Source organism: Aotus nancymaae, unplaced genomic scaffold (genome assembly GCF_030222135.1).
Source record: "Aotus nancymaae isolate 86718 unplaced genomic scaffold, 86718_ANA_hifiasm-v0.15.2.pri h1tg000001l, whole genome shotgun sequence".
In the NCBI taxonomy this organism is placed as follows: Eukaryota; Metazoa; Chordata; class Mammalia; order Primates; family Aotidae; genus Aotus; species Aotus nancymaae.
Genome location: NW_026988412.1, coordinates 4,739,663 through 4,756,884, shown reverse-complemented (window position 1 = coordinate 4,756,884; position 17,222 = coordinate 4,739,663).

Below are 17,222 nucleotides of genomic sequence, written 5' to 3'. Positions count from 1 at the left end.
TGATTTGTCCAGAATTCCATGGGTCATCTTACCTCCATAAAACCCACTCTAATAGGGGCCCATAATGCTATTCTGGGTCCACTAGTATCCATGTCAGCTCAGTTCTATATCAAATAGCTCTGTAAAGATCTGTGTATTTCCTTTCTCCTAGTGCACAGTTACCATAGCAATGGCCACGATAGTCTAATTGACTGAAAAACAGCTGAAAGGGAATGTTTGTAGAAGAAACTGAGAGAAACTCAAAAAATCTACATCCATAGAAAGAACATGGACTTTGGATCCATATATATCTGGGCTGGATTTCCACTCTACCACTCATTAGCTGGGTAACATTCAACATCACCTGAAAAGTGAGACTGCTGAAGCCTACCTTCCAGGAACATTCCAAATAAATACATTCAGTAAAGGGCCAACACACAGCAGGCTCTCATTAAATAAGTAGCTGTTCTATTAATATTATCAAAGGAATATTCCACACTGAGGTTCATACAGCACAGTCTTGGGTAAATAATGAGAGCTTTATATGGAAACTTGCCATATGGAACAGTTTCACCTGGTGATTTTGAGGTAAAAGAACAATAAGCATCTGCGTATAATAAAGGAAATGTGTCTTTGGGGCAACGGGATCTTACCAAGGAGCAGGAATTTAGTCTAAAATGATATGGTCATAAAAACAAGGGCTAGATTTATATATCATCTTAGTTTGAACCCCACTAACGCACAGCCTTAGTTAGGTACTTGGGTGCTGATGGTTAATTTGGGAGGTGATTCCAGAGAGGGAATGGGAGAAGTGTTATAGAAGAAGAAAACCTAGTTAAATATGTGTTATTAAGTTTGTTATTGCTGTGGGCAACTGAGGATCAGTTCTGCTGGTAAATCTTATCGAATGCACTTCACTATTATCCCTTCAAAACACTAGAAGTTGGAAAATCCATCTTTTAACTGCTATCAGCCATCGTTTTAGGATTACCCCAGGAGGCATTGCTTCCAGCCTAACTGGGCAAGCTTCTACGGCTCCAGAGAACCTAAACAAGGAAAACAGAGTATTGTGATAGGTCATTGAAGTAAGAGAGTAACATACACTTAGGAGATGTCTGCCATAGCTAAAATCAGAGGCCAGCTAAGGGCATGTCACACAGAACACAAAAAAGTCTCCTACATCCATTCTTACATCTTCAGATTTCATTATTATTTTTTGGCTAAGCTACTGAGATGTTTTGTTTTGTTATCTTCAGTTTACCCTTCTCCAGTGGTCTCAAGAAAGACCATAATGATCTCACATTTGCTCTATGGCTCTCTGGCATTTGCTTCTAAGGATGTCTAATGTACTACAAGAGCTTGCTTGAGAATTTTTTAAATGTGGTGGCCTTCCCTGATATGTAGTCACTATACATGGCAGGAAGCAGCGTGCATGGGGTAACAGGTCCAACACAGATGTCAGGGGCAAAACATAGCACTTGGATTTGGAAGAGTGTCTAAAAGATTTGGTTTCTACAAACATTGCATTTTTGGCAGCTTGGAGCAGCTATAATCCTGTGTCCATAAATTTCATTTTATTTTAAGAGAAGCTGTGCCTATTTTCCTTTCGCTGATAAGAAGTCTTCTTGCAATTTGAACAAAACTCCAAAGCTTATGTGCAAATTCATTTGGCTCTACCCCAGAAATTTCCCAATTTCCCATTTCAGGCCCGTGTACAACAGAGACAGCTTTCTTTTAATTGATTCTGGAGAGAATTATAATCAGTCTTTGGTCTGGGCCTCCCAGCTTCAGGAGGTGAACGAGATATTATGGTGATTGACTTTCTGGTTTTCGCTGACCCTACAAGGGATGTACACAAGGCCAGGGGTCCACTCTGCTTCATCAGAACCTTGGCCTTTGGGGCAATAATAGAAGGCTGGCAGAGTGAAAGCAGGCTGAAGCCACCATGTCAGTCCAGTTTCTCCAAGATTACCCAACCCCCACACCACCAAAAATTAAAGACAAAAGAAGTAGAGTTCCTCTGAATGAAATGTTTATTGTAAAATCCTTCCAGAGAAGCTGCTAATAACATGCACTATTGTTTGGTATATACTTTTACAATTTAGAGAATGTTCTTTTTTTTCAGGACAGAATGCACATCCAACACCACGTGTTGAAATACATCCTTCTTCCTCAGAATCGTTTCCCTTCCCTTTAAAATGTGGCGCCTGTTTGTTAGGACAGTTTTGGTTGCAAGTGGCAGAAACCCAACAGGAACTGGCTTAAATACAAAGGGGATCCCATCATAATGGTCCTGGGCTGTTTCACAGGAACAAGGGCAGCAACCTGGAGCTGTGAGAGGAATGGGCTCAGCCTCGGGAGCAACTAGATTCAGGGGACACGCGCAGTCCCTGGGTACGTACTCGCGCCACTTCTTGGATGTGTTCTTCTTCATACATCTGTGTTACTCTTCTCTCTACTGTGAATTTATTCTCCTGTCCCTCTGGCTCATAAGGTAAAATACAGCCTAGATAATTTCCAAGATTTATGTTCTAAAGCTCAGCCACCAAGAGGAGATTAGATGGTCAGCTCCAAAGTTTCCAGAGGAAGACTCTACTTGACTTATTTTATACTGTCTAGTATGGTCATGGAATAACATGGTGGATCCCTCTATAACCATGGTGGTAATAGTATGGCAAAGTCCCCAGTAAAAAAGGAGATCATAGGTAGTCAAATCATCATTCTCTCTTATAAAGGAGTTAGGCCCACTAATTGTTAAGGTTCCTTCCAGCTTTAATAGCCCAGCTTGCATTCACTGGTTGACTTAGGCACTGAGTTCAAGGGAGCCAATAATTGTGTGTTTCCCAAACATGGTGGAAATCTGCCCCAGCCAAGGGCAGAGGCTGCCATAATGAAATCTGAAACACCCCCAGTTACCAATGCTGCCAAGTACCCTCTATCCCAGGGCTTTTCACTCAATGAGTTGTTACACATTTAAGCTTACAAACAGCTCCCTCGGGCACACTGTAATACCCAACTGAAAAATCCTACCAGCTGAGATTGCCTTTGTTCCGAGTCAGAAATTATTGCCCCCAAGATGAGAACCATGGGAATCAAGAGTAATTAAAATTCCAAATCAGTGCTGTAGACTGATCCTCTTTACCTTTATGGATTATAAGATCAATAAATCTTTAGCAATATGGCAGCCATTCACCATTCATTCATTCATTTAGTCATTCATTCTACAAGTCTTTTTACATTGCTACTATGAGCAAAGTACGATCTAGATTCAAGTGGTGCAAAATTAAATACTATGTCATTCCTGCATTTACGGAACTCAGTTCTCTGTTTATATCTGTTGTGGCCACATATGTAAGCAAGTAGTTGAAATAGCATACGAAAGATACAAAAATAGAATTAAACGGCACAATGAAAGAAATTATTAACTGTGCTCAAGAAAGGGTATAGAGCTTAGAGAATAATTCATAAGAGAGGTGACATTTGAAATGATTCTGTGGATGTGAAACGGAGTTTCCCAGGGCAACCTAGAAGAATAGAGAATTCCAAACAGAGCATATGAATGGGATTTTTCTAAAAATCATAGGCATCATACCAAGGACATCTAACCAGTTGGCTGATGAAGAATCCTGCTACAAGGAATCATGAATATCTCATATCAGATTTGTGTTATTCTAGGAAGTTTCCTTGCTGTATCAGTTAGGGTAAGCCAAACTGTTGTAACAGACATACAACTGTTATAACACATGTACCCTCAAAATCTATTGAGGCTAAAATACAGTGGAAACATATTTCTCACTCATATGACAATTAGCTGACTTCTCCAATCCATGCCATAATTTAGGTTCCTTCCTTCTGTGGCTCCTCCATTTCCTAAGTCCTCATCTCTGTTTTTATTCCGTTGATATCAAGAGAAGAGAATAGTGAAAGCTCCTCCTTCCTCAGCCTTGGTGTAGAGTGACACCCCCTCAAGAGTTGATTATATGCCCACATTTCTCTGTAAGGAAAACTCGAAATGTCCCTTCATGGGCAGCCACTTCCAACTACAATCAAACACTATGGAAATGTTGCTGTTGGTCCACAGCTAGCTACCTCTGCCATGCTGACAATATGTATCGACCATCTGTAAAATATAAATACCTTTCAAACTATTGACACGAAAATGAGCTGCAGTAAGAACTTGAAACAGAGGAGAAAACGAACCCAAACTTGTAAGTGTTTACTTTAAAATACTTTAAATGGGAGTTTTATTTACTTTCAAATATTCATTTGTAAAGAAATTTTAAAATGGTAGTTGGCCATATTTAAGTGATCCTGAATGACATCATATTTTTACATGTTTCTATTTTCTTTCTGACTGTACTTGTGGTGTAACCAAGTTCAATGTAATCTTAAAATAAAAAAAACAAAAAACATCAACATGTTTCTTAAACAACAGCAAGGAAGTGCAATTTTATTCCAGGCATCCCATAGCTGTTAAATAAATGGTAGGTTACTATAAGAGATATTTTAAAACATCAAAAATAGAAAAGATCTTTTTCTTCATCTATTTTGTGTACATTTAAACCAATTTGTTCTAAAATAAAGTGAGATTTTATTTTTCCAAGTTGGTCTTTTCAAAAGTTGTTCATGCATTTTGACCAAGCAGTTACATACTTAGTAATGAGTCCCAAAGAAATCATCAAAAAAAGTGTGTGACTGCATTTTTATGGATGTTCATCCTCACCATATTGTTTGCAATGGTAAACAGTCAATTAAGTTTGCACTAAAATGTTCAGCCATAGAGGGTAGATTAGACAGGAGGACCCCAGCCAGTAGGAAAGCCTTGCATGTCAGTTTACTTCTGCGGTCCCCATGCGATTGGAATTAGCACCCCTGTTTTACTCTTTAAAGTATCTCAGTTTAAGTTATAAATTATATGATCACCCTACATATAATGAAATATATCGAATCCTAAAAATTCATTATGTAGGAGATTCTATAATAATAAGATAAGTGATTTATGCTTTGTCAATATGAGTAAAATACAGTTGACTCTCTATGGATTCAATGCAATTTCAATGAAAATCTAGCAAGTCATTTTGTGGATATCAACAAACTCATTCTAAAGTTTATATGGAAAAGCAAAAGACCCAGAATAGCCAACATAAATACGAAGAACAGGGTTGGAAGAGTGATGCTGCTAGATTTCAACACGTACCATAAAGTCACAGTGATTAAGACAGTGTGGTATTGGTGAAGGGAAAGATAAATAGATCCAAGGAACCAAATAAAGAGCCCAGAAACAGACCTCTGTAAATAGAGTCAGCTGATCTCTGACAAAGGAGCAAAGACAATTCGATGGAGAAAGATGATCTTTTCAACAAATGGTGCTAGAACAACTGGACAGCTGTATGCCAAAAAAAAAAAAAGAGAGAGAGAGAAGAACCTAACATAGACCTCATATTTTTCACAAAAATTAATGAAAAATAGATCACAGGCCTCAATGTAAGCATAAAACTTTTAGATGATAACATGGGAGAACATGTAAGTAACCTTGGATTTGGTAATGACTGTTTTTTAATGAGCTAGAGTCTTGCTCTGTCACTCAGGTCGGAGTGCAGTGGCATGGTTATAGCTCACTGCAACCTCAAACTGCTGGGCTCAAGCTACCCTCTTGCCTCAGCCTCCCTAGCTAGGACTACAGATGCAGGTCGCCACTCCCAGCTAATCTGAAATTTTTTTTGTGACAAGTCTCAGTATGTTGTGCAGGCTGGTTTCAAACTCCTGGCCTCAAGCCCTCCTCTTGCCTTGGCCTCCTAAAGTGTTGGGATTACAGGTATGAGCCACCACATCCAGCCTCGTAACTTTTTAGATACCACACCAAAAGTACAATCTCTGAAAGAAAAAATTGGTAAGTGGGACTTCATTAAAATTAAAAACTTCTGCTCCATGAAAGGTACCATAAAGAAAATAAAAAGCCACAAATCAGAAGAAATTATTTGCAAAATACGTATCTGAGAAAGGACTTGTATCTAAAACATATAAAGAACTCTTAAAACTCAACAATAAGAAAAGGAACAACTCAATTTAAAAATGGGCAGAAGATCTGAATGAACACCTCACCAAAGAAAATATACAGATGACAAATCAGCATATGAAAATGTCCTCCACATCATATGTCACTAGGGAGCTGCAAATTAAAACAATAGTGACATACCACTACACACCTTTTAGAATGGTTAAAATCCAAAACACTGACAGTACCACGGGATGGCAAGGATGAGGAGTGAAAAGAATCCGCATTCATTGCTGGTGGGAATGGGAAGATGGTCCAGCCACTTTGGAAGAAAGCTTGGCAGTTTCTGATGAAGCTAAACATGGTCTTATCATGTGATCCAGCAATCATGCTCCTTGGTGTTTACCCAAATGAGTTGAAAACTTATGTCCACCCAGAAACCGGTGCACAAATGTTTATAGCAGGTTCATTCATAAATGCCAAGACTTGGAAGCAACCAAGATGTCCTTCAATCGGTGAACATACAAACAAACTGTCATACATTCATGCAATAGGATATTATGCAGAAAAAATATTTAAATGAACCAACAAGCCATGAAAAGGTATGGAGGAAGTTTAAATGCATATTGCTAAGTGAAAAAAGTCAATCTGAAAAGCTTGCACACTGTATGATTCCAACTATATGACATTCTGGAAAAGGCAGAACTATAGACGGTTTTTAAAAGCCAGTGATTGCCAGTGGTTTTGGGGGAAAAGAGGAGGATCGAATAGGTAGAACACAGAGAAATTTTAGGGCAGTGAATCTGTTTTGTATGATATTGTATTTGTAGGTTCATAACATTGTGCGTTTGCCAAACCCATAGAACTGCACAACACAAATACTGAATCTCAATGTAATCTATAGGATTTAGTTAACAGCGTATCAATATTAGTTATTGGTTCATCAGTTGTGACAAATTTACCACAATAATTCCAGATATTAATAATGGGAGAAACCGTGGGAAAGGGGCACACGAGAACTCTCTGGACTTTCTGCTCGATTTTTCTGTACAAGTAAAACTGCTCTAAAATACAAAGACTGTTAATTTTTAAAATGCACTTTACTATGCAGCATTATTGTACAGTCTCTTATTTGTTAAAATACACATGCAATATGGGCTGAAGAAGGAATCTAGAACATACAAATCAAAATGTGAGCATTCCTCTTGGTATGATAGAATTGCATTGGGGTGTTTTGCTTATCTGTAATTTCTAATTTTAAAATACGTATTTCTTAAGTTATTAAATATGTATTAAAGAAGGGAGAGGGTTTTTTTGCCTTGAGAATCAAGCTCTTGATGCAAACCCCTAAATATTAACTATAGCCCTCATCAATCTGAGCTTACCACGTTCTGGGCATTTTGCATGCAATAACTGATTCAACTCCCGAAAGTTAGATCTTTTATGCTCATTTTACAGATGCAAAAACCGAGACATGAATTACCTTGCTCAATGTCACAGATGTCCCTGTAATTTTGAGAAGGACAGGCCAAGCACACTTTTCTTCATTTTTGATTCTAGGTAGTCCGTTTTATAGGATTGTGTTTACCAACCTTCTGTGTGTGCGTAGGTACGTATACGGGCATGTTAATTGCCATACTACTAAGGTCTTCAACTCAACTATAGAGAAGAGTCATTTTACCTCCCCTGACTCAAGATTAGCGTCCTTCAGTGGGCGCAATGGAAGTTTGAACACATATCACGTAATCAGAGCCAGAAATTAGATTACATTAGCACTAAGCATTTTCCTGAATGGTGGTTCCTACCTAAAACTATGAAAGTCAAGTTGTTATTTTCAGATAATACCCCAGCCATGTGTCAGCAACAGGTACTAGCCTTATATTCTGGTTTCATATTTCTCATTCAGTTGTATCTAGAGTGGCCTTATAGATAACATCTTGTCAAAGGGGAAAATAGAATTTGTACTCATGTTTTTCTTTGCTCCCTATATGATCTCAGGCAGGGAAAATTGGTTGTTTGTGGTTTTTTAATTATTTGCACACAGAAGCTGATAAACATTTTATAACTATTTGAAAGGCTGTTTTATGAGACTTTTACTGTTAAAATGCCATACTGGTATGACTGTGAGAAGGATCTGGAGTGTCCGAGCTCTTGAGGCCAATCTTGACCACCTGCCTTATTTGGATTCTCCCAGAAGCAGATTCTGACACCTGAATTTAGGTGTGTCTCAACCAACTCAGGCTGCTGTAACAGAACACCAAAGACTGGGTAGCTTATAAGCAACAGAAATTTATTTCTCAGTCTGGGGGCTGAGAAGTCCACAGTTAAGGTGTGGGCAGACTCTGGTTCTGGTGAGGATCATAGAAAACCGTGTTCTCACCGTGTCCTCATACGGCAGAAGGGGTGAGGGAGCTCTCCAGGGTATCTTTGATAAAGATACAATCCCACTCATGAGGATGGAGCCCTTGTGACCTAATCACCTACCAAAGGCCCCACCTCCAAATGCCATCGCATTAGGGATTATGTTTCAACCTGTGAATTTGGGGGAGCAGAAGCATTCTGTCCACAACAAAGTTCAAGTAGCTTCCTTGGTAGGCAATCCCAGGAAACGCCGTTGGGGAGAGGGGCAGTTAGGCAGGGAGAGGAAGGAGCCAATCCAGGGTGCACTAGGAATCAAGCCAGCCGGAGCTTCTGGTGGAGAGGCCCTTTCCCAGTGAGCCACTCTGTGCTAAGAACATGCTGTACTTGGGCACGGCAGCTGGCCAGCCGCTCCCACACCAGGCCGAGGGTCAGCCACAGCTTCTCTCTTCCTTTCTCTGGGTTTCCTGCTTATCCCATCATGGCACTCCCCCAGAAATACACCCTGAGACAAGGAGCGAGTAGGTATTTTCTACAGGAGGTAACAAGGAAATCCTGGTGGGGAGCGGGGAAATGAGACAGGCCAGGGATGCCAGCCAGCAGGGGCACATGTAGCCCACCGGGCACTCTGGGGAATTGATCCCCCAGACTCCCCGAGGTCCTGTTTGTTGTTAGAGGTGGCGGTGAGCACTGTGGGGGGATCATGTGGGGCCCCGGCAGCCTTTGCCACTCCTCCTTTCCTGCAGAAGGTGACTTGTGCCTTTTGGGGGACACAGGCACTATGCTTGCAGGGAGGGCTTGGTATTCCGCAGGATGTAGCCCTGTGTCTTTCCATGTGCTCTACTTGCAGAGGCTTTTATATAGTGTTTGGAAAGTCTGGAAAGGCAAATCTTCCTGGTTCCCTGGTCCACATTCCTCCTTCCCACACAAAATCGTGTCACGCCGTGCCCTTTCCCATTGGCCTCCTCTGGTATATTTGGGAGATTAGATTCCTGAACTCAGAATGGGGACAGGCATGGGTGGCACCTGCCTTACCAGAACTGTCTTCAATACGGAGTCCAAGACTCCTCATTTAGACCCTGCTGTGAGCAGCAGGGATTCTCAAGGCTGCTCATGGATAGGTGTGGCCTTCGGAACCAACTACTGTGTATTTAATCTCCAGTGCGATGGAGAGAGAGACAGAGGATCCAACTCAAGCCTTCTTCATGAAGGGGGTAGGGAGGAAAGACAGACTTAAAAATTTATTAGCATCTAATCCAGTTAAGATTTTCTCCACCATATGCCAGCACAACAGCACATTTGAAATGTGTACTAATTACCCCTGTTGTATCCTGTGTGTACGCTTTCTACGCAGCCCCTGACCTTTTCGTTAATAAGTTTGCGTTGCATTCATTGACCTGAAACAAATTGAATTCAGTGGCACTCACTCAAGAATTGAATTACATAGTCTTCTTAATTGGTCTCTTATTTAAATGTGAGAAAGTAACGGCTTGCCACCTGTAATATGTTTTCAACAAAATAAAATTGGAATTCTAATATTTTTCCCCATGCTAGGGAAGGGTTTGGCCATGAAAATACCATTCTCTTATGATATCCAAAAATAAAATTCTCTGAATTTTTTTCACTGCCAATGCCGTGAAAAAATGCCTATATAGACACATATTAATTAGAGAGATTTATGCAAATCAGCTGGGCTAGGAAGGCTTTTCCTGGAAGTGGCCCTTAGAATAGGCAGCAATCCATCCCCGTTGCCACCAGTTTTACTGCCTTTCCCTCCCCAGCTCTTGGATTTTGGATTATGTGATTTAATATACCTCTGGCTGGCAAAATAGAAAGCGTTAAGACGGGAATATGTTAAGGATGCGAAGATCTTTTCCGCTGCATTTGTTAGTTTTAAGTCCTTGAGCCTCATTGTCTGTTGGCTGGAGGGGTGCAGAAATCTAATTTCAGGAGTTTAGTGATGTTCTCCTATTGACGGTTTCACAGCCAATAGATACTGCGGGTAACATTGTTCTTAACACCGTTCACTCATCGCTTTCCTCGGAGGATTCTTGCAAGCGATCAAAGAGATAGGAGCGGCTGGAAATTTTGGGCTTTGCTTTCTAATTCCAGTGTGAAATTAATTGTCCCAACTGCAAAGAACGACTTACTCCTTTACTTACTATATTTAACTTAAAAATGCAAATGTTATTAGTGGACTGATCACTGATAAGGGTGCCTTTGTGCCCGGCTTTAACCTCTATTAGTGAGGATTATGAGGACGTAGCCACATTGGCATTTTCTAAGTGTCACCGTGACAGCACTTGCTGCACAAATGCCTAGCTGTCACCGTGAGTTTTATCACTCGGTTTTTCCCTCCGAATGTAGACTAATAAGCCCAGAAATTACAATTGCCTCCCTGCCGAATCTGTGATAGGCGGAAATAATGATATCAGTGCCCTGCTAATCTTCTTGCCTCTGCGCTTGGCACTGTCCTATTGAGTCACCTGTCACACTCCGCTTTGATGAGGCGAATTCAATCTCCCTGCTGTAATGACAATGGGGCCATTTTAATGTTTGGAAATGATTATGTGGAAGCTTCACAGTGCTCTGTCTTGGCAAGCAAACCAAGGCACTGTGCACGCCAGGAGAGCGGGCTCTGGCTGTCGGGCAGGCAGTGAAGATGCTGAGTTATTATTAGGATTTAGACGTAGAAGTCAGCTTCCTTGTGAGCCTTCCGTGGTGGCCTTGCAGGAGGGAAGAAGGATGGGGAGGGGAAGAGGCGGGATCACTGCTGCTGAAGCATAGCCATTGGCTAATCTCTCAGTTGTCTACACTAATTTGTCTCCAGAAGGGTTTCCCAGGACACCTGTGTTGTTCAGGGAGGCCGAGTGGCTGGAGCTTATAAATAATTGTGGTGACACTACCAGCATCATTGGCTGGGGCTTTTGGTGTGTGGATTGTGGAATTCTTCTTCAGGACATTAACCAAATCAAATTACTCTTACGGCAGGCCTAATCTTTCGTGGTTATTTGAGAATAACACTGCTGTAGAACCAAAAAATACACATAACTTGGAAAACAGCAGGGGTCAGTGAGAATCTGGAGCAACCAGAACCCGCTGCTGATGTTGATTTCTAAAACCACTTCGGAAAAGCAGCAGTCTCCACTAAAGCCAGACATATATAAACCCAGCAATTTTTTTATTGATACAGAATATTTTGCATATTTATGAAGTGCATGTGAGTGTTTGTTACATGCATAGAATATCAAAACCAGCAATTTTGTCCTTGGTAGATACCCAACGGAGATGCAAGTGTGTACCTGACAAAGGACATGAACTAGAATGTTCATAGCAGCATCCATCATGACAATGCCAAACTGAAATTCATCCAATTGCCCAACAACAGTAGAATGGATTGGGGACTGGTTTTCAGTGGAGTACCATGCAGTCATCGGAATGAAGGAACTGTGTGGATGGATCTCACAAACAGGATGTTGGATGTAAGAAGCCAAGCATGAAAGAGTGCATATGTAAAAAATTCCGCTTATAGGGGTTCAGAGGCAAGTAAAACTGCTCTATGGTGTGAGAAGGCCTTGGTGGAAGTAAGGACTGGGAGAGGACACATGAGGAGCTGCTTGGGGCTGGTAAAATGTTCTGCTGGTAAAATGTTTTGTCCTCGATCTGGGTGCTGGTTATAAGTATTGTATTTGGTTTTGGAAAATTCACTGACTTATATTCTTTTCTGTGTGTACATTATGCTTTTAATAAAAGTATAATGCATACTTTTAATAAAAGCCTTAATGTTTTTAAAGCAATCTATGAGGAATCTGTGCATCTCTCTGCCTCAGTAGCACAAGTGGTCGGAGATAAACATTGAGCATACATGGCCATAAACGTGGAAACAGTAGTCCCTGAGGACCACTAGAGGCAGGAGAGAAGGAGGGGGTGTGGGCTGAAAAACTACCTATTGGGTACTATGCTCACTACCTGGATGATGGGATCAGTACCCCACACCTCAGCATCACACAATATACCCATGTAACTAACCGGAATATGTAACCCCTGGAGCTAAAATAAATGTTGAAATTTGAAAACAAATAGTACGAGGGGACTAAGAATAGAAAAAATCACTTCATGGACCTCACTAGTGACCAGCTCTGCTTACAGATGCCACCACCATAGGGGTGAAGAATCGGATGCCCAGGGCTGCTTCCCAAACTCCTACAAACATGTAACAAATTATTTCTGCCCTGCCTCATACCGTAGCTTTTCTGATGCATTTGCCAAATCAAGTCATGTGAATGAAAAGAGCTCTCTTTTGGAACTACTATTTATACATAGCTTCTCCATCTGAACGATAAAGCTCAAGGAAAGCATTTTTATCTCTAGTAATCATATCCCAGAGGGACAGCAGCTCACAGGACATACAACCCTGAGTCTCTGATCCTTCTAGAAGGGGAGGTCCTAAGCTCCTTGTTAATGTGGAAATAAAAGGTGTACAGAAACAAGCCGTCATTCATCAGGCAAAGTCACGTGCAATCAGATTTGGCTCTAATGTAAATTGCTTGGCTTGTTTCCAAAGCAAAATGGAGATGCCCCTAGCCAGTTAACTAGTCTTCAAACTCACTCTCTGCCTTCATTTGTTCCTTCTTGGAATCTGTTTTGTTCATCTTATCTGTCCATACATAGGGTTTATTAAAGTTAGTGTTCACTGGCTTATAGCTATCAAAAAAGTCAACAGCATAGGTCAGACACAGTGGCTCACACCTGCAATCCCAACACTTTGGGAGACTGAGGTGGATGGATCACCTGAGCTGAGGAGTTTGAGACAAGCCTGACCAATATGGTGAAATCCTGTCTCTACTAAAATACAAAAATTAGCCAGGCATGGTGGTGAGCACCTGTAGTCCCAGCTACTCGGGAGGCTGAGACAGGAGAATTGCTTGAAAGCGGGAGGTGAAGGTTGCGGTGAGCCAAGATCACACCATTGCACTCCAGCCTGGGCAACAAAGCAAGACTCCATCTCAAAAAAAAAAAAGGCAACAGCATACACATTTTTCTTATTACACAAGATTCTTAGCAGGCTTTTAGTCTTTTTAAAACATGGAAACAGATTAATGCTTTTGTTTTTAATAATACCAGTAAGTATGATAATATCAATGAATCTACCCAATTCTAAATTATTTTCAAGGAAATAGGGTTTTCTCCACTGTCTGCTAGCAGTGTGATCTTGGGAAGGTTCATTAAACTCTCTGAACTTCCGTTTCTTCATCTGTATCATAGGAATAAGAAAAGTACTTGCTGCAAGGGTTATTATGAGGATAAAAATGATATAATCCATGTAAAGCACTCAGAATGGAGCCCAGAATACATTGGACATACTGAATAAATGGTGGCTCCTAGAACATTGGTGATTATGATGCTATTTCTTTGAGCAAAACTCAACAGGCTTCCATTGCCTGGAAAACAAAACCCACCCTTGACTATGACATTCAAAGCCCTTTGTGACCTGACCCCTTGCACAGCCCTGAGATCTTTAATAGATCAGATCCCTCCCCATTTTCCATACCTGCTCTGTCTCTCCCTCTCTCCACCCCTTTCCCACAAGCAACTGTGATGGAATTTCCTCCTTTTCCTCCATCAATTTCTTCCAGTTTAAACCCTACAATATTTTCAAGGCACAGTCAAGAAGCTCTTTCTTTCATAAACGCTCTGCTCCCTTGGGTAGGGTCATAGTTCTGCGGCAGATTAATAGAGTGACTCTGCTGTTACCTGCCTGGTCCCCTGCACACCCCAGCCTCCCTTGTTTTGATCAATAAAATGTGAGCAGAAACCAGGTGAACACTTCCAGGATATGGTTGTGAAAAGCCCATGCTCAGTCCTTTACTTCCTGCTACAGCAACCTCAGAAGTCACATGGTTCCAACGAGGCAGCTACAGGAGGGCTGCACTGCTATCAGCTCAGGTCCCTAAGCGAGTGGAGGACAGCCTCAGATTACCTGGGGATGGTATCCAAGCCTTTGTTGCGTAAACCACTGACATAGTAGTTTGGCGCAGTAGCCAAGCCTAGTTAGTAGACCTTCCTCCTCCATGCTCACAGATCCCTCAGAATCGCTACCTTATTAGGCACTGTATTTGTAGCAATTAGGAGATGTGTGTGTGTGTGCATGCACAAGTACATGCACAAACTTTCTTCCCAACAACACTGTATGCTCCTAGATTTAGAGAAGTCAGCTTCATCGTGGCCTCTCCCACAGCCCCTATCATGTACTGGAACTAAGTGGGAGTTCAGAAATATTTATTGAATGGATTGTGCCTCCCTTGTTTCTGAATGAAGACAAACTCGAATGGGTAAAGGTGATGCTTTAAGTGAGGATATTTTTCCCTGAACATGATAGTAAACATGATTATTGTCCAGCTTGAGGAATGCCTTCTCTTTCAGTAAAAGAACCCCCTAAGATAGCTCCCAGCTAGCTGTGTGTGCAGCAGCACCACAGAGCCCCATTGCGGCCAGCTGTCCCATGTTGTGCCAGGCTCCCCCTTCCCTCTGAGACTGTTCTCAGCCTTACTGGTTGAGACGTAAGTAATCAAGGACCATAATTTTTGGAAAGTTTGTGAATTTGAATAGGTAAATGGTGGTGGCGGTTTTTTTCTGAATGCAGCTCTCCCCGGAGTGACAGCATGTGTGCCTATGTGTGTAGTGTGTCTAATTCCTTTCATTAGTGAGTCCACATGTGTCAAATGGGTACAGATGATGGATTTCTACCAAAGCTAAGCCCAAGGCATCATGGTGCTGCTGTCTCTTTGTGCAGATTATTGCATAGAGAGGAAGGGAAATTCCTGCAGTGCAGGGGACATTTGTGTACCTTCATTTTATTTCTGTTCTGCACTGCTTGCAGCTACAACCTCTTTATACATAAAATAATCGTTTGTAATGATGGCCAGTCTTTCATTTACATTTCCGAAAAATTCAGAGAGAGACTGTTTCAGGTTCTTCAGAGAACCCTGATTATTTTATCTGACTTGACACAAAAAAAATGAAAAATTGAAAAGAGTGAGCCCTGGTTTGATTGAATTAACTGTGAGTTTATTTATTTGGTGGACAAATTATCTGTGGATCCAGCTATAATCTTGGTCTAAGAAACCCCTAAAGAAAACAAAACATCAATTGGGTTAACTTCAGAGAGATTTGGTTTAAACAAGACATTAAAAAAGTATTATATATCTTAGAAAAGAGGTGAAATAAACAGGAAGAAAAGGTATTCTTCATGGGAATTTAAATTTCCGGATATCATTGAAACAATCAAAACAGCAAAAACAAGGATTAGTGAAGATGGAGTCATTTTTGCACTTACCATGAAAAGTGGAAACTATGCCGTTAGAGGGGAAGGAGACTAGTACAGAGTCCATTCTGAGGGGGAGAAAGGGGCTCCCCAGTAGGTCTGGATAAAAGGCTGTTGTTTGCAGCCTTCTATACACATGGAAACCTTTGTAAAGGAAGAGCTGTGCTGGGAATGAAGAATGTCAACAGTGTCCTTGGAAATGTTTATGCTTCCAAAAGGAACAGACATCTACTCCAGGTGAACGTGTCTCATTGCTGAGCGATGTATCCCAGGATGGGGTTTGCAAATGGGGTCCCAAACGAAGCTAAAGGGTATGTGAAGAAAATATGGCTCCCAGGACAAACCACACATTTAAAATGCACACCCAAACATCAAAAGCAGTGACTACAGGAGTGAGATTCTAAGTCTTTGCAGACTAGAGACTGCTGTAGACCAACCAGCATGGCCATGTTAGCAGGTTCCTCTGAACAAGGTGTCTACAAGGTTTCTACTCCTTAGAAAAAAGTTCACCAGCGACTCATGAACACGGTAGATAAGCTAGAAATTGCAGGTATCTGAAAAGCAAGACAAGTCTCTTCTACTCCAATCAAAGGCTAATGAAAGCATCTTTAGAGCCTTACCTTGTGCATTGTATAAGCTGGAATCTTAATATTAAACATGTGCCAGATGATCAAAGGATTCTCGGTCATCAACCAAGTGCATGCCTATTTTTGGAGACAGCAATTTTGATAGCCCTCTTCATATTTCCAGAGACTCGGGAGCAGCCAAGAGGGCTCCTAGAGAAAGGTTTTAAGTGAGCTTAATCGCTCCTTACTGCAGAGTAGGTTTAGCATATGCCCTTCGAAAGTTAATAACCCTACTCGTGTGTCATCAGCACAGGATGCCTGGCTCTCTGACTCTCTCTAGGTGCTCAGCATACTCGAAGCTTGAGCAAAGAAGACACTGAGGAGTGGTTTAGCAGATAAAAAAAGGCACAAGACATTTTTTCTGTTACCTGGGCATACTATAACAAAAGAAACAACAAAACTCATTTAAACCAGACCTTTCTATGTATATTAAAATTCATAGATATGTCTAGTTTGAATGTCTTGTTGTTTCTTTTAAAATCTTGAGTAATCTTAAAAAGAAATTCTCATTCCTCAGAGGAAGTTTGCAAACACATATGCATAGCTTATAAAACAAGGACATTGTCTCTTCTCAGAACAATAGCTATATTGGGGCAGGTTCCCTAGAAGCGGACCCAGAACTGGATTCCTAAGCAGGTATTTTCTTATGGAAGTGCTCCTAGAGAAGACAGAAAGGGGACAGGAAAAGATAAAAAGGAAATGAAAAAAGCCAAACAAGAGAGTGGTCTTGGGCAAAGTCATGCACGAGGGTAACTTGAGCGTCATCTCACAGGGGAACTCCGGAAACTGGATTACACCTCACAGTTCTCTCAACCTGAAGCAAAGATTCAAAGCCAGAGGAAGACCCTCCCATGAGAAGGGAAGAGCTGTCTGAGGGGATATAGGCAAAGTGCTAGCAGCATCTTCTAATGGTGGAAACCTTTATGGGGCATGTGGCATG